We start from the raw sequence: 27,018 nt of genomic DNA on the forward strand, positions 1-27,018 counted from the left end.
AAATGAAACTCACAATATTGTATTTCATAGTAATTAAGCATATGATGGCATTGAACAAGTGCAAGGTTGGCCTCGGATTCACGAACCTCAAAGAAGTAGCTCTAAAAAAAATGCCCAAGTCCGGGTTTGAACCCGCTATGTAGTGACCCGAACTTTTCCATGTTTATATATATTAATTTAGATTGATATTTACATGATTAAATGTTTCCAACATGTTAAGCAATCAAACTTGTTAAGACTTGATTAATTGAAATATGTTTCATATAGACAATTGACCACCCAAGTTGACCGGTGATTCACGAACGTTAAAACTTGTAAAAACTATATGATGATATATATATGAATATATATATATATATAGTTAACATGATACTATGATAAGTAAACATATCATTAAGTATATTAACAATGAACTACATATGTAAAAACAAGACTACTAACTTAATGATTTTTAAACGAGACATATATGTAACGATTATCGTTGTAAAGACATTTAATGTATATATATCATATTAAGAGATATTCATACATGATAATATCATGATAATATAATAATTTAAAATCTCATTTGATATTATAAACATTGGGTTAACAATATTTAACAAGATCGTTAACCTAAAGGTTTCAAAACAACACTTACATGTAACGACTAACGATGACTTAACGACTCAGTTAAAATGTATATACATGTAGTGTTTTAATATGTATTTATACACTTTTGAAAGACTTCAATACACTTATCAAAATACTTCTACTTAACAAAAATGCTTACAATTACATCCTCGTTCAGTTTCATCAACAATTCTACTCGTATGCACCCGTATTCGTACTCGTACAATACACAGCTTTTAGATGTATGTACTATTGGTATATACACTCCAATGATCAGCTCTTAGCAGCACATGTGAGTCACCTAACACGTGTGGGAACCATCATTTGGCAACTAGCATGAAATATCTCATAAAATTACAAAAATATGAGTAATCATTCATGACTTATTTACATGAAAACAAAATTACATATCCTTTATATCTAATCCATACACCAACGACCAAAAACACCTACAAACACTTTCATTCTTCAATTTTCTTCATCTAATTGATCTCTCTCAAGTTCTATCTTCAAGTTCTAAGTGTTCTTCATAAATTCTACAAGTTCTAGTTACATAAAATCAAGAATACTTTCAAGTTTGCTAGCTCACTTCCAATCTTGTAAGGTGATCATCCAACCTCAAGAAATCTTTGTTTCTTACAGTAGGTTATCATTCTAATACAAGGTAATAATCATATTCAAACTTTGGTTCAATTTCTATAACTATAACAATCTTATTTCAAGTGATGATCTTACTTGAACTTGTTTTCGTGTCATGATTCTGCTTCAAGAACTTCGAGCCATCCAAGGATCCGTTGAAGCTAGATCCATTTTTCTCTTTTCCAGTAGGTTTATCCAAGGAACTTAAGGTAGTAATGATGTTCATAACATCATTCGATTCATACATATAAATCTATCTTATTCGAAGGTTTAAACTTGTAATCACTAGAACATAGTTTAGTTAATTCTAAACTTGTTCGCAAACAAAAGTTAATCATTCTAACTTGACTTTTAAAATCAACTAAACGCATGTTCTATATCTATATGATATGCTAACTTAATGATTTAAAACCTGGAAACACGAAAAACACCGTAAAATCGGATTTACGCCGTCGTAGTAACACCGCGGGCTGTTTTGGGTTAGTTAATTAAAAACTATGATAAATTTTGATTTAAAAGTTGTTATTCTGAGAAAATGATTTTTATTATGAACATGAAACTATATCCAAAAATTATGGTTAAACTCAAAGTGGAAGTATGTTTTCTAAAATGGTCATCTAGACGTCGTTCTTTCGACTGAAATGACTACCTTTACAAAAACGACTTGTAACTTATTTTTCCGACTATAAACCTATAATTTTTCTGTTTAGATTCATAAAATAGAGTTCAATATGAAACCATAGCAATTTGATTCACTCAAAACGGATTTAAAATGAAGAAGTTATGGGTAAAACAAGATTGGATAATTTTTCTCATTTTAGCTACGTGAAAATTGGTAACAAATCTATTCCAACCATAACTTAATCAACTTGTATTGTATATTATGTAATCTTGAGATACCATAGACACGTATACAATGTTTCGACCGATCATGTCGACACATCTATATATATTTCGGAACAACCATAGACACTCTATATGTGAATGTTGGAGTTAGCTATACAGGGTTGAGGTTGATTCCAAAATATATATAGTTTGAGTTGTGATCAATACTGAGATACGTATACACTGGGTCGTGGATTGATTCAAGATAATATTTATCGATTTATTTCTGTACATCTAACTGTGGACAACTAGTTGTAGGTTACTAACGAGGACAGCTGACTTAATAAACTTAAAACATCAAAATATATTAAAAGTGTTGTAAATATATTTTGAACATACTTTGATATATATATGTATATATTGTTATAGGTTCGTGAATCAACCAGTTGCCAAGTCTTACTTCCCGACGAAGTAAAAATCTGTGAAAGTGAGTTTCATTTGCTCCCTTTTCACTCTTTACATTTTTGGGCTGAGAATACATGCAAATGCTTTATTAACTATTTTACAATATTTATATGCGTGAGTTTCATTTGCCTTTTTACCCTTTATATTTTTGGGCTGAGAATACATGCGCAATTTTTATAAATGTTTTACGAAATAGACACAAGTAATCGAAACTACATTATATGGTTGAATTATCGAAATCGAATATGCCCCTTTTTATTAAGTCTGATAATCTAAGAATTAGGGAACAGACACCCTAATTGACGCGAACTCTAAAGGTAGATCTATTGGGCCTAACAAACCCCATCCAAAGTACCGGATGCTTTAGTACTTCGAAATTTATATCATATCCGAAGGGTGTCCCGGAATGATGGGGATATTCTTAAATATGCATCTTGTTAATGTCGGTTACCAGGTGTTCACCATATGAATGATTTTTATCTCTATGTATGGGATGTGTATTGAAATATGAAATCTTGTGGTCTATTGTTACGATTTGATATATATAGGTTAAACCTATAACTCACCAACATTTTTGTTGACGTTTAAAGCATGTTTATTCTCAGGTGAATACTAAGAGCTTCCGCTGTTGCATACTAAAATAAGGACAAGATTTGGAGTCTATGTTTGTATGATATTGTGTAAAAACTGCATTCAAGAAACTGATTTCGATGTAACATATTTGTATTGTAAACCATTATGTAATGGTCATGTGTAAACAGGATATTTTAGATTATCATTATTTGATAATCTACATAAAGCTTTTTAAACCTTTATTTATGAAATAAAGGTTATGGTTTGTTTTAAAATGAATGCAGTCTTTGAAAAACGTCTCATATAGAGGTCAAAACCTCGCAACGAAATCAATTAATATGGAACGTTTTTAATCAATAAGAACGGGACATTTCAGTTGGTATCCGAGCGTTGGTCTTAGAGAACCAGAATTTTGCATTAGTGTGTCTTATCGAGTTTGTTAGGATGCATTAGTGAGTCTGGACTTCGACCGTGTTTACTTGAAAAATGATTGCTTAACAAATTTTGTTGGAAACTATATATTTTTAACATGTGAATATTATGTGATATATTAATCTCTTAACGCGTTTGATATTATGTGATAGATGTCTACCTCTAGAACAAGTCCCATTGACTCACCTAATAACAATGAAGAGTCAAATGTAAATTAGAATGATTCGTGGACTAATTCACAAGTTCCCGAAGAGGAACCGGAAGAAGAGTCGGAACCGGAAGAAGAGTCGGAACCGGAAGAAGAATTGGAACCGGATGAAGAAATAGAACCGGTGGGGGAAATAATAAAACGGTTAAGTAAAAGAAAATCCTCAACCAACCGACCAAGGTTAATTATGGTCAATGGTGTTTCCGCCAAGGAAGCAAAATATTGGGAGGATTACCAATTCTTCGATGAATCGGATTCCGACGAGAATTCCGATGATGTTATAGAAATTACCCCAACTGAATTTAAAAAGGTAAAAGAAAATAATAAGGGAAAGGGCATAAAAATAGATAAATCTAATTCCAACCCCGATGAACTTTATATGTATCGTCAACCCCCGAAGTCCTTAATTTGTAACAATGACCCGGGAACCTCTAAACCACCAGGTTTTTCTAAACCAATGTGGAAAACGACGGCTCGTATTAGGGGAACATCATATATCCCTAGAAACTTGGAAAAACGAACCAAAACCGAAGAAGAAGAAACAAGCGAGTCGGAATAAGATAGTTGTATTCGTGTGGTGTAATATATGTAATATATTGTGCTTATGCTTTATGATATATGTAAAAATTGCTTGTATTAATAAGTATTTTTTTTTTATGAATCTAACTCTTGTCTATTTTACAGTATAAAAACACAAAATGGATAGACAACCCAATATTTTAAGAGACCTACCCGGAGACATGATTGATGAAATCTTGTCTAGAGTCGATCAGAATTCTTCGGTACAACTATTTAAGGCGAGATCAGTTTGTAAGACATTCGAAGAACATTCCAAGAATGCCTTGGTTTATAAGAGACTTTCGTTTGAAAGATGGGGGATATCACATTGGGAAACCCATAAGTTACGATATGTTTACTTTGACGCACATATTGCGGGGAACCCAAATGCTATTTTACGCAACGGGTTAAGAAAATATTTTGACTCAATGTATCCGAATATAGGACTTCATGATTTAGAAAAAGCGGCTAACATGCAACATAAAGAAGCATGTTATGCTTACGGGTTAGTAATGTTCGCTTCTCACCAAAGTGAGAACAAGAAGATCGGGCTACAACTATTAAACAAAACATTTCCACAAGTAACGGAGTCAGTAGTTGGGGTGAGAAACAAGGTTTTTAGATTGTTACGGGACTGTTGGACATTACGTAACCCTCGTCCCTTTGACGACGTTACAACACGCTGTCTTATCAACGGCCATAACGGTTATGTTCCACAAGACCAAGGATGGGAAGTAGTCCTAGTAAAACCAGAATGCATGACTTGTTTCTGGACGTATGAATTACGTGTCTTTATTGCCTTTGCTGAACGACTTGTGTACTAGCTAGAATTATCTTCACAACCATCTTGTATCAAATTTATTGTGTGCTATATTTCATGCTATATGTAAAATAAGCGTTATTGTAAGTTTGTAAAATATTGTGTAAAAGTTTGAACGCGAAATATTATTATAATCAGTTTTTCATATAGAATTGTAGTAGTTGAATTGTATATTAGCTACTAAGTATGAACTTAACGGGTAGGTACTACCCGAATTTAAACTTATAAAACGCTAATATGAAGAAAAAGCTTTTATAAATGAGTTCATATTATGCTACGAAATACTATTAACTACTCTTAATATTCTGTATGATTAACTTGTTCCATTTGACTATTTTGAAGGAAATGGCACCGACTACTCGACACACCGTGAATATGAATGAAGAGGAATTTCGTACTTTTCTAGCTTCAAACATAGCCGCAGTACAGGCTGCGCTACATACCAACAATAACCTTGGATCTAGCAGTACAGGAAATCGTGTAGGATGCACCTACAAAGAATTCACTGCCTGCAAACCTTTGGAATTTGATGGAACCGAAGGACCGATCGAATTGAAACGGTTGACAGAGAAGGTCGAATCGGTGTTTGCCATAAGTAAGTGTACTGAAGAGGACAAAGTGAAGTACGCTACGCATACCTTCACAGGTTCTGCATTAACATGGTGGAATACCTATCTAGAGCAAGTGGGACAAGACGATGCGTACGCACTACCCTGGTCAGAATTCAAGCACTTGATGAACGAGAAATACCGTCCCAGAACCGAGGTCAATAAGCTCAAGACAGAACTTAGAGGGTTACAAACCCAAGGATTTGATATTACCACGTACAAAAGACGATTCACAAAATTGTGCCTATTGTGTCCGGGAGCATTCGAAGATGAGGAAGAGAAGATCGACGCATTTGTGAAAGGATTACCGGAAAGAATCCAAGAAGATATAAGTTCACACGAGCCCACCTCCATACAACAGGCATGTAGAATGGCTCACAAACTAGTAAACCAGATTGAAGAAAGAATTAAAGAACAGACTGCTGAAGAGGCCAATGTGAAGCAAGTCAAAAGAAAGTGGGAGGAAAACGGTGATAAGAATCACCAATACAACAACAACAGCAATTACAACAATAATCGCAACAATTATCCCAACAATCACAACATCAATCGCAACTACAACAAATGGCCCAACAACAACAACAACAACAACAACAACAACAACAACAACAACAACAACAACAACAACATCAACTACAACAATCATCCCAACAACAATAATAACCGCAACAACAACAACAATCAGAAGCAGCTATGCCAAAGGTGTGAAAAGTATCACTCGGGGTTCTGCACCAAATTTTGCAACAAGTGTAAAAGAAATGGTCATAGCGCGGCGAAGTGTGAGGTCTACGGACCAGGGGTTAATAGAACGAAAGGAACAAATGGTGTCGGAACGAGTAATGGCGGAGCAAGTAGTGTCGGAGCAAGTTATGCCAATGTAGTTTGTTATAAATGTGGAAAACCGGGCCACATTATTAGAAATTGCCCGAACCAGGAGAACACGAATGGACAAGGCCGCGGAAGAGTTTTCAATATTAATGCGGCAGAGGCACAAGAAGACCCGGAGCTTGTTACGGGTACGTTTCTTATTGACAATAAATCTGCTTAAGTTTTATTTGATTCGGGTGCGGATAGAAGCTATATGAGTAGAGATTTTTGTGCTAAATTAAGTTGTCCATTGACGCCTTTGGATAGTAAATTTTTACTCGAATTAGCAAATGGTAAATTAATTTCAGCAGATAATATATGTCGGAATCGAGAAATTAAACTGGTTAGCGAAACATTTAAGATTGATTTGATACCAGTAGATTTAGGGAGTTTTGATGTGATAATCGGTATGGACTGGTTGAAAGAAGTGAAAGCAGAGATCGTTTGTTACAAAAATGCAATTCGCATTATACGAGAAAAAGGAAAACCCTTAATGGTGTACGGAGAAAAGGGCAACACGAAGCTACATCTTATTAGTAATTTGAAGGCACAAAAACTAATAAGAAAAGGTTGCTATGCTGTTGTAGCATCAATGATGTTCCCATTGCAAAAGAATTTCCCGATGTATTTCCGAAAGAATTACCGAGATTACCCCCACATCGATCCGTTGAATTTCAAATAGATCTTGTACCAGGAGCTGCACCAATAGATCATGCTCCTTACAGACTCGCACCCAGCGAGATGAAAGAACTGCAAAGCCAATTACAAGAACTTTTAGAGCGTGGTTTCATTTTACCAAGCACATAACCGTGGGGAGCTCCTGTTTTGTTTGTCAAGAAGAAAGATGGTACATTCAGGTTGTGTATCGACTACCGAGAGTTGAACAAACTTACCATCAAGAATCGCTACCCACTACTGAGAATCGACGACTTATTTGATCAACTACAAGGCTCGTCTGTTTATTCAAAGATTGACTTACGTTCCGGGTATCATCAAATGCGGGTGAAGGAAGATGATATTTCAAAGACTACTTTCAGAACACGTTACGATCATTACGAGTTTATTGTCATGCCGTTTGGTTTAACTAATGCACCAGCTGTGTTCATGGACCTTATGAACCGAGTGTGTGGACCATACCTTGACAAGTTTGTCATTGTTTTCATTGATGACATACTTATTTACTCAAAGAATGACCAAGAACATGGTGAACATTTGAGAAAGGTGTTAGAAGTATTGAGGAAGGAAGAATTGTACGCTAAATTTTCAAAGTGTGCATTTTGGTTGGAAGAAGTTCAATTCCTCGGTCACATAGTGAACAAAAAAGGTATTAAGGTGGATCCGACAAAGATAGAAACTGTTGAAAAGTGAGAAACCCCAAAAACTCCGAAACACATACGCCAGTTTTTAGGACTAGCTGGTTACTACAGAAGGTTCATCCAAGACTTTTCCAGAATAGCAAAACCCTTGACTGCATTAACGCATAAAGGGAAGAAATTCGAATGGAATGATGAACAAGAGAAAGCGTTTCAGTTATTGAAGAAAAAGCTAACTACGGCACCTATATTGTCATTGCCTGAAGGGAATGATGATTTTGTGATTTATTGTGACGCATCAAAGCAAGGTCTCGGTTGTGTATTAATGCAACGAACGAAGGTGATTGCTTATGCGTCTAGACAATTGAAGATTCACGAACAAAATTATACGACGCACAATTTGGAATTAGGCGCGGTTGTTTTTGCATTAAAGACTTGGAGGCACTACTTATATGGGGTCAAAAGTATTATATATACCGACCACAAAAGTCTTCAACACATATTTAATCAGAAACAACTGAATATGAGGCAACGTAGGTGGATTGAATTGTTGAATGATTACGACTTTGAGATTCGTTACCACCCGGGGAAGGCAAATGTGGTAGTCGATGCCTTGAGCAGGAAGGACAGAGAACCCATTCGAGTAAAATCTATGAATATAATGATTCATAATAACCTTACTACTCAAATAAACGAGGCGCAACAAGGAGTTTTAAAAGAGGGAAATTTAAAGGATGAAATACCCAAAGGATCGGAGAAGCATCTTAATATTCAGGAAGACAAAACCCGGTATAGGGCTGAAAGGATTTGGGTACCAAAATTTGGAGATATGAGAGAAATGGTACTTAGAGAAGCTCATAAAACCAGATACTCAATACATCCTGGAACGGAGAAGATGTACAAGGATCTCAAGAAACATTTTTGGTGGCCGGGTATGAAAGCCGATGTTGCTAAATACGTAGGAGAATGTTTGACGTGTTCTAAGGTCAAAGCTGAGCATCAGAAACCATCAGGTCTACTTCAACAACCCAAAATCTCGGAATGGAAATGGGAAAACATTACCATGGATTTCATCACTAAATTGCCAAGGACTGCAAGTGGTTTTGATACTATTTGGGTAATAGTTGATCGTCTCACCAAATCAGCACACTTCCTGCCAATAAGAGAAGATGACAAGATGGAGAAGTTAGCACGACTGTATTTGAAGGAAGTCGTCTCCAGACATGGAATACCAATCTCTATTATCTCTGATAGGGATGGCAGATTTATTTCAAGATTCTGATAGACATTACAGCAAGCATTAGGAACTCGTCTAGACATGAGTACTGCCTATCATTCACAAACTGATGGGCAGAGCGAAAGGACGATACAAATGCTTGAAGACATGCTACGAGCATGTGTTATTGATTTCGGAAACAGTTGGGATCGACATCTACCGTTAGCAGAATTTTCCTACAACAACAGCTACCATTCAAGCATTGAGATGGCGCCATTTGAAGCACTTTATGGTAGAAAGTGCAAGTCTCCGATTTGTTGGAGTGAAGTGGGGGATAGACAGATTACGGGTCCGAAGATTATACAAGAAACTACCGAGAAGATCATCCAAATTCAACAACGGTTGAAAACCGCCCAAAGTCGACAAAAGAGCTACGCTGACATTAAAAGAAAAGATATAGAATTTGAAATTGGAGAGATGGTCATGCTTAAAGTTGCACCTTGGAAAGGCGTTGTTCGATTTAGTAATCGAGGGAAATTAAATCCAAGGTATATTGGACCATTCAAGATTATTGATCGTGTCGGACCAGTAGCTTACCGACTTGAGTTACCTCAACAACTCGCGGCTGTACATAACAATTTCCACGTCTCGAATTTGAAGAAATGTTTTGCTAAAGAAGATCTCACTATTCCGTTAGATGAAATCCAAATAAACGAAAAACTCCAATTCATCGAAGAACCCGTCGAAATAATGGATCGTGAGGTTAAAAGACTTAAGCAAAACAAGATACCAATTGTTAAGGTTCGATGGAATGCTCGTAGAGGACCCGAGTTCACCTGGGAGCGTGAAGATCAGATGAAGAAGAAATACCCGCATCTATTTCCAGAAGATTCGTCAACACCTTCAACAGCTTAAAATTTCGGGACGAAATTTATTTAACGGGTAGGTACTGCAGTGACCCGAACTTTTCTATGTTTATATATATTAATTGAGATTGATATTTACATGATTAAATGTTTCCAACATGTTAAGCAATCAAACTTGTTAAGACTTGATTAATTGAAATATGTTTCATATAGACAATTGACCACCCAAGTTGACCGGTGATTCACGAACGTTAAAACTTGTAAAAACTATATGATGACATATATATGGATATATATATATATAGTTAACATGATACTATTATAAGTAAACATATCATTAAGTATATTAACAATGAACTACATATGTAAAAACAAGACTACTAACTTAATGATTTTTAAACGAGACATATATGTAACGATTATCGTTGTAAAGACATTTAATGTATATATATCATATTAAGAGATATTCATACATGATAATATCATGATAATATAATAATTTAAAATCTCATTTGATATTATAAACATTGGGTTAACAATATTTAACAAGATCGTTAACCTAAAGGTTTCAAAACAACACTTACATGTAACGACTAACGATGACTTAACGACTCAGTTAAAATGTATATACATGTAGTGTTTTAATATGTATTTATACACTTTTGAAAGACTTCAATACACTTATCAAAATACTTCTACTTAACAAAAATGCTTACAATTACATCCTCGTTCAGTTTCATCAACAATTCTACTCGTATGCACCCGTATTCGTACTCGTACAATACACAGCTATTAGATGTATGTACTATTGGTATATACACTCCAATGATCAGCTCTTAGCAGCACATGTGAGTCACCTAACACGTATGGGAACCATCATTTGGCAACTAGCATGAAATATCTCATAAAATTACAAAAATATGAGTAATCATTCATGACTTATTTACATGAAAACAAAATTACATATCCTTTATATCTAATCCATACACAAACGACCAAAAACACCTACAAACACTTTCATTCTTTAATTTTCTTCATCTAATTGATCTCTCTCAAGTTCTATCTTCAAGTTCTAAGTGTTCTTCATAAATTCTACAAGTTCTAGTTGCATAAAATCAAGAATACTTTCAAGTTTGCTAGCTCACTTCCAATCTTGTAAGGTGATCATCCAACCTCAAGAAATCTTTGTTTCTTACAGTAGGTTATCATTCTAATACAAGGTAATAATCATATTCAAACTTTGGTTTAATTTCTATAACTATAACAATCTTATTTCAAGTGATGATCTTACTTGAACTTGTTTTCGTGTCATGATTCTGCTTCAAGAACTTCGAGCCATCCAAGGATCCGTTGAAGCTAGATCTATTTTTCTATTTTCCAGTAGGTTTATCCAAGGAACTTAAGGTAGTAATGATGTTCATAACATCATTCGATTCATACATATAAAGCTATCTTATTCGAAGGTTTAAACTTGTAATCACTAGAACATAGTTTAGTTAATTCTAAACTTGTTCGCAAACAAAAGTTAATCCTTCTAACTTGACTTTTAAAATCAACTAAACACATGTTCTATATCTATATGATATGCTAACTTAATGATTTAAAACCTGGAAACACGAAAAACACCGTAAAATCGGATTTACGCCGTCGTAGTAACACCGCGGGCTGTTTTGGGTTAGTTAATTAAAAACTATGATAAATTTTGATTTAAAAGTTGTTATTCTGAGAAAATGATTTTTATTATGAACATGAAACTATATCCAAAAATTATGGTTAAACTCAAAGTGGAAGTATGTTTTCTAAAATGGTCATCTAGACGTCGTTCTTTCGACTGAAATGACTACCTTTACAAAAACGACTTGTAACTTATTTTTTCCGACTATAAACCTATAATTTTTCTGTTTAGATTCATAAAATAGAGTTCAATATGAAACCATAGCAATTTGATTCACTCAAAACAGATTTAAAATGAAGAAGTTATGGGTAAAACAAGATTGGATAATTTTTCTCATTTTAGCTACGTGAAAATTGGTAACAAATCTATTCCAACCATAACTTAATCAACTTGTATTGTATATTATGTAATCTTGAGATACCATAGACACGTATACAATGTTTCGACCTATCATGTCGACACATCTATATATATTTCGGAACAACCATAGACACTCTATATGTGAATGTTGGAGTTAGCTATACAGGGTGGAGGTTGATTCAAAAATATATATAGTTTGAGTTGTGATCAATACTGAGATACGTATACGCTGGGTCATGGATTGATTCAAGATAATATTTATCAATTTATTTCTGTACATCTAACTGTGGACAACTAGTTGTAGGTTACTAACGAGGACAGCTGACTTAATAAACTTAAAACATCAAAATATATTAAAAGTGTTGTAAATATATTTTGAACATACTTTGATATATATGTATATATTGTTATAGGTTCGTGAATCAACCAGTTGCCAAGTCTTACTTCCCGACGAAGTAAAAATCTGTGAAAGTGAGTTTCATTTGTTCCCTTTTCACTCTTTACATTTTTGGGCTGAGAATACATGCAAATGCTTTATTAACTGTTTTACAATATTTATATGCGTGAGTTTCATTTGCCTTTTTACCCTTTATATTTTTGGGCTGAGAATACATGCGCAATTTTTATAAATGTTTTACGAAATAGACACAAGTAATCGAAACTACATTATATGGTTGAATTATCGAAATCGAATATGCCCCTTTTTATTAAGTCTGGTAATCTAAGAATTAGGGAACATACACCCTAATTGACGCGAACTCTAAAGGTAGATCTATTGGGCCTAACAAACCCCATCCAAAGTACCGGATGCTTTAGTACTTCAAAATTTATATCATATCCGAAGGGTGTCCCGGAATGATGGGGATATTCTTAAATATGCATCTTGTTAATGTCGGTTACCAGGTGTTCACCATATGAATGATTTTTATCTCTATGTATGGGATGTGTATTGAAATATGAAATCTTGTGGTCTATTGTTACGATTTGATATATATAGGTTAAACCTATAACTCACCAACATTTTTGTTGACGTTTAAAGCATGTTTATTCTCAGGTGAGTACTAAGAGCTTCCGCTGTTGCATACTAAAATAAGGACAAGATTTGGAGTCTATGTTTGTATGATATTGTGTAAAAACTGCATTCAAGAAACTGATTTCGATGTAACATATTTGTATTGTAAATCATTATGTAATGGTCATGTGTAAACAGGATATTTTAGATTATCATTATTTGATAATCTACATAAAGCTTTTTAAACCTTTATTTATGAAATAAAGGTTATGGTTTATTTTAAAATGAATGCAGTCTTTGAAAAACGTCTCATATGGAGGTCAAAACCTCGCAACGAAATCAATTAATATGGAACGTTTTTAATCAATAAGAACGGGACATTTCACGCTATCTCCCGCTAACCCAATAATACTCCAAGACCACTCCTCCATTTTTGTTTTTCTGATTAAACTCATAACCCATATGTATTTATCCCAATTATAAATTGGTTTTCATTTTCTTCTTCTTCTTAACAACTAAGTCGATTTCATCAACCTTTTAACATACAATATCATCATTGACATAATATTCTAATTATCATCATTTTCGTTTTCCATCTCCATCATCAATTTTTATTATCATATTCGTTACCGTATCATCCTCAAACCGTTATCATAACCATCTATCATTATTCTAATTACCATCTCTCATTATCATCAACACCTCATATAAATATAGAAACAGATCGAATTAGCACCAGTAGGAAAACGTACGCATACTCAACCTTTTCTCGATTGGCCTGCTATGCTGTTGGGCTTATTTTACTAGGAAACAAGTTGGGCCGACTAGAAATTATGGCAGCCTATACGATTACTTTAACAGCCCATTTGTTTTAGTAATCCAAAAATTGATTAGCCCAACTACTAGATAGGCCCAAGAAAACATTTAACCTAATCTAATACTGATTATTTATTCCGATATTTGTGGGGTTTGTGATATGGTTCGACAAAAGCAGGAGGGATACCCACAGGTTTAACAGTGAACGGAACCCATCATCTTTATTCAAAATCACTCATCATCATTAGTCACTAATCTTCTTCTTCAATGATTTATACACAGAAACAGAAACAAATTAGCTGCAACAATAATCGCGATACAGTGAAGGTTAGGTGGCATTCGATTGAAATAGAAAAATAGAAGTGTTATGGTTATAGTTCAAAAAGAGAAAGGACAAGATGGTGTGCTCGAGCATGTTAGATATAGCAATAGTTCATGGCCAAAACAACATTATAACAGCTGAAAAATGGGTTTACAGGTGGTTGTATCTTGGCGGTTGTAACGGTGGTGAGGTAATGGTTTTTACGGGTGGCAGTGGAGTGGTGTTAAGGTGGTGCTTGATTACGGTGGCTAAAGGTGGTAATAATTTGGACGGTCTAGTGGTGATAGATTAAGGTGGACTAGGGTGATTGATCATTGGCGTTTGGAAGCTTCACAAAAGAAAACAAAAATAGTTTGCAGAGTATATATATATATATATATATATATATATATATATATATATATATATATATATATATATATATATATATATATATATATATATATATATATATATAAAGTGTGATGTTTAAGAGATGGTGATTCAAGTGAAAAATTAATGGTGGAGATCGATTTTGGTGGTGTTTTTGTGATCGTACAGTAAATAGAAAAGAAGAAGAAATAATAGATAAGGGGGTTTCATGGTGGTTTTGCCTACTTGTTTTTAATCGAACCATAACCGAAAACATAACTAATTTATGATGGTCTGATGGTTTTGTCGAGCAACAAACCAGGGACATCAACGAGTAATAGCTGCAATTTCGCAGCTACAGCAGCAGGAAGATAAGTCTCTTGATAGGTTTAATGAAGGTGATGATATTCGGTTGATGTAATAACCAAAATAGATGCATCAACAGTAACATCGAGCAGGAAACAAAACTGGTTTTCGGTTGCCGATGGTGAGAAGCATAATGAAAATAATATTGAGGTGTAAAAGTTATCTTTCATTCACTGATAAGTGATTGCATATATAGTACAGAGATGGGTTTTTGATATGTCTATTATATCTGTGTATAAGAAGAAAAATGGTACATAAGATTCAGTGGGAGACGAAGAAATTAGGATACAGTAATTCTCAAATCAAAAGTTATAAAAAGTATTAATTAAATATAATATGAAAATAAAACGTGTTATAAATTTAGCCGCCGCCTTTTACGGACTGGACTGTGTGCTCCGTTGTTAATTAGTGGCGAACAAAAGTTCTCAGAAAAATTCCAAATTTTAAATTAAGTATCTTTATTTATTTATGTCATTATGGTATAAAATTCGATCATTAATTTATTAAATAAAAATTACATCAACTGTCCCTCTCAATTATGGGTAAAATATAAAAAGTGTTAAAACTTAACAAATAGTTCCTAAATACATTTTTAATAAGTCTAAAATTTATAGAACTCATTTTCGTATCACCGTTTATTTTAAAATTATATAAGTTTGAATTTAACTTGCTTAATATCAATCGGAACATTAAACGAATATTACAATCATTTAATATTTATTTTTCATATACTTTATTTATATATAGAGATATATTTTAAATAATAATTATTATAATATCCTATTTTTTTATTTTATTAATTTTTAATAACAACCACATATAATACTTTAAATTATATTTCGAATTATTATTTATATATACATACACACATATCTATTTACAATTAATTGTTCGTGAATCGTCGAGAGTAGTCTAAGGGTAAATGAATATATGAACACAGTTCAAAGTTTTTGAGATTTCAATATTACAGACTTTGCTTATCGTGTCGGAAACATATAAAGATTAAGTTTAAATTTAGTCGGAAATTTCCGGGTTGTCACAATCATCATCATATGGAGATCAAGCTTTTTAGCTTCTTGATCTTGGTATATCTTGTAGATTCAAACTTTAGTTTGAATCCTTCAAGAACATGAAAGATTCAAGCTTTCTAGCTTTGAATCCTCATTTACTTGTTAGATCTAGCTTATGATTTCTTTATTTTATTATAAAGATCAAAACTTGTGTTTATGATCTTCATGTAATTTGAAGATTTAGTCTTTTGCTTTAAGGATCTTCAAGAACATTAAAGATCCAAGCTTTCTAGCTTAGGGTTTCATTATTTTGTTAAAGATCTTAGCTTTTTAGCTTATGGTCTCATTACTTTTACTAGATCGTAGATTTCTAGCTTATGGACTCATTAATCTTGTAAAGATCCAAGCTTTCTAGCTTAGGGGTTTTCTTAATACTTGAGATCTAAGTTATTAGTGTAGATCTCACTTACTTGGAACCTTTTTGTGATTTTTGTGATGATAAAGATCAAGTCTTCATCATCGCATATGATGAAGATGCATAAACTTGTGTAAAAAGGACAAAGGTTGAAGCTTTATTGGGTTTATGCAATAAAGAGGCAACCTTGATGTTCAAAACTTGTAGAATGATAGCTTTTACTCTTAGTTGTGTGTTGATGGTTGAAACTTGGTCAAAGTGATGCTAATACATCAAAGAGTTGTACACTTGAAGCTTACACGCATCAAGGATGAGAACCGTGATGAGCATCAAGAACCAAGAAACCCACCGGAGCACTTGTTTGCTGTTTTTCGGGGTCTGATATGACTCCTGGACTTCTGGAAAATTGATTTTCAGATATTTCATTTCTAGTAGATGACTTTTCATTTAGGCCTCGCCTAAATCCGATATACGGTTTAGGATTTATAGCCTTCCGAAAGTCACTACGCCTTTGTAAAGACGTGCTGAAAATTCTGACCTACTCGAACTTAAACCGTCGTCACGGTCAAACGAAGACAAGTTACATTCTGAAAATTGGATAGAGATTAGAGGACTCACATACGGAGCCTTGGCCACTGACCACGCGTCTTTTCGTTTTGTACATAGTTCATAGCTGCTGTCCGAAGTCAGCCTTTTGTTTCGATCTCTATTCTTGTTGAAAACTTACTTTATCTTTTACGAATGATGATGACGATGATGATGTTTAGGACTTTATTTACCTAATTTTAAACCTTTTGGGACAATATACTGACTTAGTGACCTTTGACTTAGGTTGACGACCTTTCGGACCGACTTACTACTTGCACACTTTTCCTATCGACTTTTACTGCTTATTCACTGTGAGTTATAGCTTCCCTTCTTACTTTACTATTTTTGGTACTGAGAATACATGCGATTTTTATGTTTTATATATTAGACACGAGTACTTAAACTTTATATATGTGTGGGTGATATAACGGCACAAACATTCCCCTTAGCACGGTAACGTTTAATCATTGGTTTTTGAACCGGTGAATGCGAATATTAGATATGGATCCATAGGGTTTGACATTCCTACTCGTGCTAGTCGCGCTAGCATTTAACGGGTGTTTGATACTTCAAGGACATGCGCACTCGCCAAGTGTACTTTTAGGGGGTATTAACATTACGTTAAGTTAGTTACCAGGTACCCACGGATAAGCATATACTTTTCATACTGTTTTGAATACGAAATCTCATGGTCTACATTACATTATTGAATACAAACTATAGCTCACCAACATTCGTGTTGACTTTAAGCCTGTATTTCTCAGGTTCTTAGACGTTGTTGCTTCCACTGTTAGACTTGCTGTCTTGGTGTTTTAGACTTGCTGTTACAGACTCGTTGCATTAGACTTCCGCTGCATTACTTAGAGATGTTTCAATCATGGAATTTTTATCTTGCATTCACAACTTATGTCATTTGAATAATGGCTTGTAACAACCTTTGTGTCACGTTATCTTTTGTAAAACGTTATCCTTTTTGAATAAAAACTTGTTTTAAAACAGCATGTAGTATTGTACCATGTAATGGACCTGTTGATGACGATTCGTACATGATGGTTTTGTACGGGGCGTCACAAACACTGTGTGCCATTGTCATTTATTTCAGATCGAGATGCTCGTTTCACTTCTAGACTTACAAAAAGCCTTGGAATCACGTGTAGACATGAGTACCGCGTATCATCTACAAACCGACGGACCAAGTAAACGTACGATTCAAACCTTGGAAAAACATATCACGAACTTGTATTGATTCCTCTTACAATGATAGTTATGATTCGAGTATTAACGCCACACCTTTTCAAAACTTTATATGGCCACAAATATCGTTCTCCTATTCGTTGGGCCGAAGTCGGTGACAAGCAAACCACCGAACTCGAACTCATTCATGAAATAACTGTTAAGATCGTTCAAATCTAAGAAAGGCTCAAGACAGCCCGTAATCTCCAATATGCCGATGTTATACGTACTCTCGAATTCCAAGTGGGTGGCTGCGTAATGTTAAAAGTCGCACCTTGAAAAGGTGTAATCCGTTTCGGGAAACGTAGAAAGCTAAATCCGCGATATTTTAATCCTTTTGAAATCTTGGAGCGTATTGGACCCGTTGCTTACCATTTCAAACTCACAACTCAATCGAATTCCGTTCATCCTACATTTCAGGTATTAAACTTAAAGAAGTGTCTTGGCGAACAAGAACTTGTTATTCCTTTCGATGAAGCTTACTATCGATGACAAACTCCACTTCATAGGAGAACCGTTTGAAATTATGGATCGTGAAACTAAACCTTAAAACAAAGTAAAATTCTGATTGTCGAAGTTCGTTGGAACGCCAAAAGAGGACCCGAGTTTACGTGAGAAAGACAAGATCAAATGGAAAGAAGTACCTTCACTTATTCATAGAATTGGCAATGCAAGGTCTCTAGGAAGAAACAACGACTACTACTTCCAACTAAATTTTGGGATAAAATTTCTTTTAAGGTGTAGGTAATGTAATAACCCGCCTTTTTTCGTTAATTTATTTTTAACGCCTGTCTTTTTTTTTTTAAAAAATAATGTCTTTCGTTACCTAGATTCTTATCCTCCATTGATTAGCATTTTAATATTCCCGTTATTTAATTATAACACCTCTCGTTTACTCTAGCGTATTTAAAATAATTCGTTCGGTTAATTCACGCACCCGCTTTTAAACTCGAGGGACTAAAGTTGCCAAGTGGGCAAACTAGTGACTAGGTCAACTAGTTAACCCAGTCTTCCCCACCATTCGTTCACCACCCACCTCCCCCACCTCTCTTTTCTCTCTAGTTCAAGAACACCCTTTTTGTCTCAATTCATTCATTCAATATCTAAATCCAAATCAAGAAGCTAGCATCAAAACAAATTGTACTTTTGTGATCCTTGCATCATCCTCTTCAATTTGGTACCAATTTCATAGCTTGGGGTAAGCTTTTCAAAATCTCTAAATTTCATAAATTAGACCTTTAAACTTAAAAGTGTGTTAGTTAGTGTCTATGGCTCGAGTCTAACATGAATATGTGATTTATTTGCTCGATCTCGTTATTTTGCATAAACTAGCATGAACTTGTAAAAGGGTTTGTTTAATCTTGAGTTTTGGGTGATTTAATATTGTTAAATGTTAAAGCTCATGTATTAAAAGTGTTACTAGCATCATTAGCTTCGTTTTGGTATGTAGGTTGACTTGGAAAAACTTCATTAACATAAATGTTAAATTCATGATTCTTGGTTAGGGTTTGATAGCTCTTAATATGAACTTTTGATGCATTGAATGCTACGAGACGTTATTTGTAAGTGGTTAGTTGTATTGTATGTTTGATTACCTTCAAAACAGCATGCTATATGTGTACGTTTAATTTCCGAATTGTTAGATGCAAATTATGAACTTTGAACATTTGATAATGAACATTCAGTGATCTTTCGATGTGGATTTAATTGTTGTAAATGCTAGTTTTGGTTGATTATATGTTCTTAGTTGTATCCCTCGTTAAAGTAGCTTTCCAACAATGTATGATATGTGTTTTAAGTGTTCTCGGGTCATATTTTGTGTTGTGGTGAAAATTGGTTCGAGACTTGAACATTTGAAATAGCTAGGAATCAGCTCAGGTGTATTGCCGCGGCGCGGCGCGGCGTTTGCCTGGAAAGTGGGATGTTCAATTTTCTTATTTCACGTTTAATTCTAACTATGCTACGCACCTCCAATTAACATTTAACTTGTTCTAACATGCTCATATATGATTATATAACTCAGAAAAATTGTCCGAGACCCGACCCGAACGTGTTGACTTTTTCGTTTACTTTGACTTGACCAATGTTGACTTTTATTCAAACTTAACCAATCCTTTGGTTAATTGTTATAACCTTTCTCTTATACTTGATTCTTGCATGAAACTTGACAACTTGATTCGCATGCTATATAATCGAGTCATAACAAGCCATAGGAGTAATTGAACACATTTCGCCCGATCTTGTTTCGTAACCGGTAATTGATACAACTTATTTGTTTAGGTCAACGCTAAGCAACTTTCATTGCACAACGTTTAATTACAAGTACTTTGGCATGCAACTACGGTGAGATCATAGTCCCATCTTTTCAACAACTTTTATACTTTTAAATCATGGGATGAGAAACATATACGGTTTATACTTTTATACTTTGAACACAAGTACGAAACAAACATTCCACGCACGAGTTAGAACAAAAATCCTCAAGTCCAATTATCATCAGTTACACTTGCAGGGTGTAAGTGTAAGCGTGAACTTATGTTGTGTGGCCATACGGGTTTGACGAACCCTCATTCGGACGGTTCGCTACCGTCGGCGGATGAAATATATTTTCGAGTATAGTGTAGGTTCTAACACTATGATTCAGAGGTACCATTCAGTTAAGCCTTGATAATTGGGTGCTCGGCAAACGTACAACAACTTTGGAATGCAAACGATTTGGATAATCAACTCATACAAAATCTTGTGGTTCAAAAACAACGTCTACAAATTCACCTATGATTTTATCAACGTTTTCGTTGACAGTTTTCTATATGTTTCTCAGGTTCATACTTGGCTACTTGATACATGCTTCTGCATACTTTGATTACTTACTTGGGGTCAAGCATACATGCATTCCTAAGTGATAGCACCTTTGGATTCAAACTAAATGTTTACATGCATGCGCTATTGATAGCATTCGGGACTTTCAACTTATATTATGTCGCAAGTTATTTCAATTATACTTTATAACTTTTGTAAACTTAAACTCGTTGTCGAACCGTCTGGTAACTTAAAACTTTGCAAGTCATATACGTTTCAAATGAATGCGACATAATTTTGGTCAAACGCGTCTCATTTAAGGACTATGACCACGTAACGGGACCTAAGTTGATAGCGCCGTCAATGGCGATTTTTTCGGGTCATCACAGTTGGTATCAGAGCGTTGGTTGTAGGGATCTAGGATGTGCATTAGTGTGCCTGACAGAGTCGTTAGGACGCATTAGTGAATCTAGACTACAACCGGATAGTTAACCATTGCATTCTGACTTGCATTTGCTATAGATAGCACTTACTTGACTACTTGTGCATTTATACTTGAATCTTTCTTAAGTGAACTTCTTAATGGTACCAAATTTTCATCATACGAACTCGTACTCTGCCACTTTCGGGTAAGACACGTAAACTTAAGATTCATACGCGTAAGGAGGATGACGACTTCATTAGTTACGCTACTTTAGGAACCTTGTCTCCCAGGTTGTGATTTACCTCCGTCCCAACTTACTATCCACGCTAGTTTAGGAACCTTGTCTCCCAGGTTTCGGATGTTTCGCTACCGTAGGCGGATGAAATATATTTTCGGGTATAGTGTAGGTTCTAACACTATGATTCAGATAGACCATTCAGTTAAGCATGGATAATTGGCTGCATGGCATACGTACAACAACTTTGGAATGCAAACGATTTGGATTATCAACTCATACAAAATCTTGTGGTTCAAAAACAACGTTTATAAATACACCTGATATCGGCTAAAAAGTCACATTTTCACCCCGATATTAAGGCCCAAAAACATGAAAGATTCAAACTTTGTCGGCAAAATACCCACTTCGTCGGTTAGAATTGAAGAACAAGTAATTACGAAGACGGTGCAAAAAGAATCAAGAGAATCGGAGCTAAAACAAAGATTCTAGAGCGAAAACGGTGAAAGACAAGAAATCAAGTTACGATCCAAGGAATCAGCTTGCCAAATGGGCTGCCAAATGGCCTGCCAGTATGGCAAACAGCCTGCCAAATGCCCAGATCAAACATCCTCGTTAAACGGCTTGCCTGACCAAACGGGCCCTGCAAACGGTTTGCCAAACGGCTTGCCAGCCGTTTTCAGGCAAATTTTGTGCTTATTTAAAGGGTCTTTGTCATTCATTCTAACACACTTCAATTCACTTCTTTCTCTCTCTTGTACAATATTAGTCATACTCTCAAGGCCTTCGACTCCGTACGGGAAACCTAGTACCCGGAGAAGAACGCCGAAGATTGTATTAGGAGCGGTATAGATTCTTGAAGTTGTCACTTTTGTATTCGGAACTCATTTAAACTACTGGTACTTCTATCCCTTATCTTTATATAATGTCTTCTATCATTATGTTCTGTGATATTGTTGCCATGATTAGCGAGTAGTTATCTTTAGTGTATGCTATGATGTAAGCAGTTATAATGCCGAAATAATGTTATGGTTTGTGTATGTTGTTGAAATGCTTTACGATTATGCTTTAAACTCAATCGCTTTTCCAACTAATAGAACGTAGTTATTGGCTCTGTTATTGGGAAGTTGCGAACCCCGATTCAGAGTACACTATCTGTGTCACCCGTTGGTAAGAGAAGTCTATCGGATACAACGTAAGATCGACTGAGGCACACCGGTTGTAGTAAGTCTATCGAGCTTTGGATTCCAACTGAGGACTCTTTCGTAGTGAAACATCTGACTAGATCCTTAGTACATTGTCGGTCCCAGACCATGCTAGTGTAGTCACCAAGCATATAAACTTCGCACGTGCACGCTGAAGCACAGCGGTTGTTGTAAGCTATACCTCTGCTAAGTAAGGCCATGGAACCCGGTCAGTGTTGATTAGTACACTGCACCATAACGCGGTCTCAAGCATTGCACCCCGCTTGAGAGATTCTTAGTTAATTAAGGAACTGTTTGTTTAGAAACATAAAGGATTGGACCATTAGGATAACCGAACATGTTCATGGAAGTTAGCTTGACTTGGCCATGGTGTTCTTTATGGTTGAACTCTTTTTAAGGGCCTAACTATCTTTTAAAACCAATCATTAACGAAAGCATTGAAACACATCACGTCTCTCGGATATGGTAAACCATGTATTCTATTATGCTTAAGAAAGTTTAGACCATTGTGGAATATTAATACGTCACCCAACCGAGTCGCCCAATTAGATGAGCCGTCTGAACGTGTATGCCTGTAGTCAGACTGCACAGGCGTCGGGGGTAAAGGACGTTGCTGTCTATTTAGAATCTTCAAGCCTAGCGCAGTACTCAGTGATATGTCTTATGACAGGGGCATTTAGTGGCAGTGTAATGAATACAAGGCCTCTACCTATTCATGAGCCAGCATTTCATAATCTCGGCAGAATAACTGATGAAGTCATGGTATGCTCTCACTTTAACTTTATCTGAATTATGAATTTTATCGCATTTACTTTATTTGTCTTATAAATTAGAAAATCCCAAAATTAAGTAACCACTACTCCTTCCTAACTATCTTAGGCTTAAATATAGGTTCAATTCTACTGATATCTCAAAAATACGACTCTAGGTCATACTTCCCTTACTCATACTAAGGAGTAGTACGATTTAGGCCCCGCTAAATATAAATTTAAAACAGTACCCACCCCCTTGGTGGTTGATTCTGACGTGCTGCGGCCTGACGACACCGCACAAACAAAACCGTCTGTTTTGGCCATATCAAGGGGGAGTCTAGTTTTTGACGCCGCTGCCGGGGAACTGGTATCAGGTGTTAGGACCCCGAAGTTGTATAGTGTTAATGTGAAATAAGCTTAATTGATGGTTCCTTAGAAGAGGGCTATATAAGGAACCTAAGTAGTCCTAATTAGATAGCCATTGCATTGTAACTGAATTCTAGAAGCTGTGGAATGTAAATCTTATTAATTCTCTCTAATACCGAATCTCCTTCACACTTACCGAATCTCATTCTAACTTGTCTTTTCTTCTAATCTCAACATGATCTGACCTATCATTTGGTATCAGAGCTTCCAGGGAGTGATATTACATCACTAGATCGATCCAGAGATTGAAGATTACAGAATCTGAGCACTCTTGGTATATTGAATCAGATTCGGTATAATCGAATCTGATAATCTGACGTTCAGATTCCTGTGATAAGTTCAACGAAGGTGTATTAGGTTGATTAGAAAGATTTTTAATCATCATTACAGCTTTTTAACATTAACTATGGAGAATCAAGTTGATTTTTAGAGTTCGTGGCTAAAACTCTCGGTATTCATCAATTACAGCTTGATTCTGTAGTTAAGTAAAGATTTGAGGTTTCAGTTGTGATCGTGAGGTGTTTAATCACATTTCTGACGGTTTAATTTCCTCAATTCTTCAAGTTTTGAAGATTTGATACACATTCGGTATCGTAACTGCCATACCGAATCCACTTCAAAGCTATTAATTCTCAATTAGTGTTGCAGATTGTGGTGTGTTTATGATTCTATCACATTCGTTTTGGTCATACGTAGCTAATTGGTGTGATTTGAGAAAGGATTCGTTTGAATTCTAAGTTTTTATACTTAGACTCGGTATTGTCAACTGCTACAGTTGACATTCGGTATCCTGTACATTCGGTATCTTTGATATTTTGTGTGATACTAACTTGTTTCCTTGTGCAATAAGGTTACAGAATCTAATTCAAAGGAATTGAATTGTGATTGAATTCAAATTCATACAGAATCTAACTACCGAGTCAGAAACCGAATCAGGATCTTGGTATCACTTAATTCATTGGTTTTGAGTGTTCTCAGGTTACAAATCTTGTGGTTACTGAATCTATACCAAATCTGGGTGTGTTACTTGTATTTCTGATCAGTTTCTGAAACAGAATTTGGTTTACCGAATCTACTACAGTACAGAATCTGTACCGAATCTGCTACAGTACCGAATCAGTTACCGAATCTGACGTTTGTGTTATATTGTTGTGATTTTTCATCTTAGATTTGAGCAATACCGAATCTTTACCGAATCTACCTCATTTTCAAGATGTCTACTCAAGATACTTTGATCAATGGATCAGATTCCCGTCCTCCAGTGTTGTTTGATGGCAAGTACACTCAGTGGCTTTACCGTATCACTCAATACATAGACTATAAGGGTGAAAAAGCAAAGTACATATGGGCTTCTCTAAGAGATGGTCCAGTTGTAGATTATCATCCAGATACTGGTATGCCAATTCCAGTCTATGAACTTTTTGGTGATAAACGTGAGAGAGCTCAGGGTGACATAGAGTCAAAGAACATTGTTATGCAAGCTATCCCGTATGAGTTGTTTGAAAATGTTGATAGCAACACAACAGCAAAAGATATATGGGATGAGATCAAAAGACAACAAGAAGGTTATGACATGTCAGATGTTACTAAACTGAATAAGGCTCTAGGATTTTATAAAGATTTCAAGCAGGAACCTGATGAATCACTCAAGGATACCTACCGTCGTTTCAATGGTGTTCTCAATGAGTTGAAAAGATGCAAAATCATAAAAGTAAATGCTGAAGTCAACATAAAATTTCTCAAAAAGCTCAATGTTGATTGGCTTCCTTATGGAACCAATGTTCGATCAACCAAAGAGATTGACAAGTTGACTATTCATGAGCTTGTTGGAGTTCTTATGCATTACCAACCTGAAGTGTCTAAACTTCAAGAAAGAAGGAAAGAGTCATCTCCAAGTGATCCTCTTGCTCTCATTGCCAAAAAGAAGAGCAAATCATTTACAACTTCCAAAAGCTTGTCCAAGAAAGTGCTTGTTGAAGATTCAACTGATTCTGAAGAATTGAATCTGTCTGATGTTGATGATTCTCACCTTGAATTAGTCAATATGGTAGCCATGTTCACAAAAGCCTTGAACAAATTCAAATTCAAAGGCAAATCAAGCAATCAACGCAAAAATTCATCATCTTCCTAGTACTACAAGAAAGCTGATCAATCAAAACAACAACAACGTGCTGATGATTCCAAGAAGGATGATTCAATCTGTTTCAATTGTGGCAAAGCTGGTCATTACTCTCGTGAGTGCAAGATGCCTAAGAAGAATGATGCAACTTACTACAAGAAGAAAATGTTGATGGCTAAGATTGTAGAAACTGGGGGAGAGCTGAAACCGGTTGATGATACTTGGTTTAACTGGACTGACGATTCAGATTCAGATTCAGAGGTTGAACATGCAAATGTTTGCAAGGTGACTAAGCTCATCAAAGCTACGGAAGCAATGGAGAATTCTGACTCAGCATCTGATGATGATGAGGTACAATCATCTGAAATTTCACCTGATTTTATCAAAGTACAAAATGACATGATGAAGAATTTGGTCTCAATGTTAAAAGAAGTCAAAGGTTTAAAATCTGAAAACAAGGTTTTAAAAGATAAAATCAAACTTTTTGAGACCAAACCATCTTCATCTAAATTACAATCGGAATTGCAAAGATTGACTGTCCAACTCAGCTCCACAGAAACTGAGTTGGAAGATCTTAAAAAATCAGTTCTCCGATTAAGGTCGAAAGGACAGATTATCGTCTAAAATCGAAACGACTTGCAGAAAAAGTTCAATTTCAAGAAAAAGATCTTTTTGATTTGAAAACTCAACATGAACCCACACTTTCAAAGCTAAACAAGAAAATTATTCAATTGGAAAACACCATCGTTGAAAAGAACTCTGAAATCTCTTCGTGGTCGTAAGAGTCTTTTCAAATGAAAGCACAACTTGCTCGATATGAGGAAAAACTCTATCGAACAGATCAATCCAAAGCTATCATGAATATGGAACTTTCAAAACAAACGATTTTCATGAATAGGCCAAAAACA

The sequence above is a fragment of the Rutidosis leptorrhynchoides genome, chromosome 2 (genome assembly GCF_046630445.1).
Source record: "Rutidosis leptorrhynchoides isolate AG116_Rl617_1_P2 chromosome 2, CSIRO_AGI_Rlap_v1, whole genome shotgun sequence".
NCBI lineage: Eukaryota > Viridiplantae > Streptophyta > Magnoliopsida > Asterales > Asteraceae > Rutidosis > Rutidosis leptorrhynchoides.